The 3,483-nt window shown below is 35.4% G+C and overlaps 1 pseudogene; it reads right to left on the bottom strand.

Moving 5' to 3' along the window:
* Window positions 1-340: 340 nt before the first annotated feature.
* The window catches only part of LOC105978764, a 13,194-nt pseudogene continuing 10,051 nt past the window's right edge, over window positions 341-3,483 (bottom strand).

Raw genomic sequence — 3,483 nt, 5'->3', positions numbered from 1 at the left:
GTGAGAACTCCGCACTTCAATGACAACATGATGACAGTTACTAAAGAAACCTATTTTAAAAAAGGCACAACCCAGATATTCCGGTGTTGAACCAACTCCACCTAAGTTTCGAGGTGCACAAAGTTTGATATATCCAGAGGAAGCTATCTGTTACTTAACCAATGTTCTCAAATAAGCTTCCAAAAAAATGACAGTAAGAGAAGGGAAGAAAACATAGAAGAATGAAGTACTAATTACTATACATGTATACTCTTTTGACAGGAAAAACCATTTACAGATAAGTTACAAAGCAGAGGAAAAGAAATATGTATAAACATTTAACACATTTTATACAATGTCTTCACTTTACTATCATCATTTGCACAAACTCTTCATAATTTATTTGACCATCACCACAAATAGCTGCTTCCCTGATCCTTTCATCAAACACTTCATCTGTTAACTTCGTTCCAAGGTTTGTCATCAGTGACGAAGTTCTTCTGCACTAATCTAGCCAATTGTCCTCTTTATCAAACACAGAGAAGGCTTCTCTATTTGTTTCTTCACTGTCTGTGTTCTTCGTTTTTCTTGCCATCACTGTCAGAAATTCTGGGAAGTCAATTGTGTCGTTACCACCAGCATCTACTTCATTAATCATGTCTTGTAATTTTGCTTCTCTGAGACTCTGCCCAAGATACCTCATTACTTTCTAATACTTATGTTTATAGTTCCATCATCATCCTTGTCAAATCGTGAAAAGCTTATTTGAATTCTGCAATCAACTCTTCATTCAGTTGCCCCTGCAAGTGCCCCTGGTCTCCAACACTTGATCACACAACCACTCAAATTGATAAGTCAACACATAATTTATTCTTGTTTGTTTGTTAATTTTTTAAAATTTAGCACTGACCTTGGAGCACATTGAAGGGCACTCTAGATCTCCCTGATGAATGATCCTTCAATGACTTAACTTATAACTGTAGCCATTTCCCAAAGATCCTGTGGCCATTCTCGAGTGTGATTAAACACTGGGGGAAGGCAAATATACAGAATTTTTGTGGATAATTTGATTTCAAGTGACAACTGATATTTCATGCTGAGGGTTCAAGATTTCAATTGGTGTGCTAGTTCAATATTTATTGTGATTGTGTAGCTTAAAAAAATCCCCCTATAGACAGCCTCTGATTTGCCAATTATTTGAATTTGATTTGTTCTAGATGGACTTAGCAACTGGAAGACCCTCCCATTGGAGCGCTAGACTGGAGAAATGGGCAATATGGTAGAAAGAGTCAAATGGAAGTACTTAATGTGACCACCTGTCTCCCTAATTCTGGCAAGCTAGAAAATCAGAAACATTGTGATTTCTTGGGGGCAGGGGTGGAGAGTTGGGAGATGATAAATTAGTGCTACCCTCAAAGACTTAAGAAAAGTGTGGATAATGGTCTGCATAATATTTCAATTTAATTATCCTGTCTGAAGACTGAAAATTCAGCCTATCAGAGATATCAAGGTGGAAGTTGATGAAGTATAGAAAACTGTACTTGGGTTGGAGTAAACCTCAGAGGTGTCCTTTTAGATATGGTATCTTTATGTGTTCAGATCCATGTAATCTCTGCTACTTGATATGCAGCAATCTCTGTTCAACCAACTGTCATTGAGTTGATTATATCTCATAGGGACCCTATGGGATTATATGTTAATATGTTCACATATATACATGGCTATATTCTTTTGCCCACGGGCTTTCTTCATTCGACTGACATTATATGACCGACTCCCCCTTCAAGAAATCAGCTCTTCTTCAGTCATATTTCAATTGCTCTCTGACCCAAGGAGCTTATCTCCCAGTGCAACCTCTGATTATGTTCAGCTTCCTTTATTTAAGCTTTCAGTGTCTAACAATGCTTCAAAGCCACACAAAAGCTTGGCAGTGGCTTCTTCCACCGAAGTGGTGACCTGAAAGCTTCTTCCTTTCTATATGCAAGAAATCAAAAACCAAACTCACTGCCGTCATGTCAGTTCTGACTCATAACAACCCCCTGTGATTGTCCAAGACTGTGACTGGAGTGGAAAGCTCAGTATTTCTCTTGCTGAGCGGCTGGTGATTTTGAACTGTTGACCATGTGGATTGCTGCCCAATGTGAAGCCACTGTACTACCAGAGATCCTCTCCTAGAGGCAATAGAAACCAAAATTAAAATCAGAAATTCCATTTTCCAGTGGATATATCAAGATAGTTTTGGTTAGCAGAGTTTACTCAGTAAGGTGATTGGTGAGAAAGTATGTCATCTGAAATTTTAGTAAGGATAGAAGTAAAAACTTCTACATTCTCGATTGTCCGGACCTAGAAATAACACACTTTAATGATTCTCTTTTAGGCATTATTTAAAGATAAATGAGAAAATTACCGTAGGCTATTATAGAAGGTTATGATTATTTATTAGCTAAGGTATAGTCAGTCATTAAGCAACTACAAATGTTTTAGAACAACTCTTCCAGAAGGGCATAAAACTTCAATATTTTCTGTAGCATCATTATCATGTAATATTTTGTTTCCTATATAGTATCAATTTTATATATATAATTTTCTTGGCCCTAATAAAACTGAACATGGAGATGAATAATCTGCAGAACATGTTCTCTAAAGACAGATTAAGTCCTTTGCTAGTGATAACATTATGAATCTTTTTATATAAAATTATATTTCTGTAATCTGAGAAAATGATATACAAGCGAGCAAAGATATCTATTATTAGCACTAACATAACCAACAGGTAAGAATTTCCTATAATGCTAATAGCAGAATCTTAAATATTTTGCAAAGAACATAACATAAACACATGATTTATAAGACAAAGCTTTAAAATATTCATAAAGAATATAAAACATACCCAGAGACAAAATATATCACATTCCTAAATAGATTGAAATATTCTATTTTTATCATGTAAGAGTTTAAAAGTTAACAAGATAATCTATTTTAATTTAATTGGTAGATTGATATGTAATAATACATATGTAAGAATAGAACATAATGTTAAAAAAGCTGACCATATACTTAAACTATGTTCCAATTTATTTGTAAACATTAACAGTGAAAGCAGATTACTTGAGAAGTACAGGGCAGGCCATGTTAAAGATAATGGAATCCCCAAAATCATAATATTCCAAAAGGAACCCTTATGAATGTCTTTCCACATGAAGGTTGATATTCATAGCTCATACAGCTTCAGCACTGGGAACTGCTTCATCGGCTTCGGAATCATCTGTGAATCGTTCTGATATTCCGCTAAAGGGTTAATTGCAGATACAGGAAGCTGCTATCTCGTGCACTCTTGGAGTGTAGGTGTAGCAAGGAGTCACTAGTGCCATCCCTGAGCCATCTCATAATGTAAACCTTTAATATTGAATCTTAGACTTTTAAGTGGCATAGTTTTTTGTTGTTTTTTTTAATCAATTTATTGGGGCTCATACAATTCATCACAATACATAGATCAATTGTGTA

Source organism: Echinops telfairi, unplaced genomic scaffold (assembly GCF_000313985.2).
Source record: "Echinops telfairi isolate 266 unplaced genomic scaffold, ASM31398v2 ScPeMD7_7420;HRSCAF=8458, whole genome shotgun sequence".
Classification (NCBI taxonomy): Eukaryota; Metazoa; Chordata; class Mammalia; order Afrosoricida; family Tenrecidae; genus Echinops; species Echinops telfairi.
The sequence above is the reverse complement of the archived record's forward strand: the minus strand, read 5'-3'. Positions and strand labels throughout refer to the sequence as shown.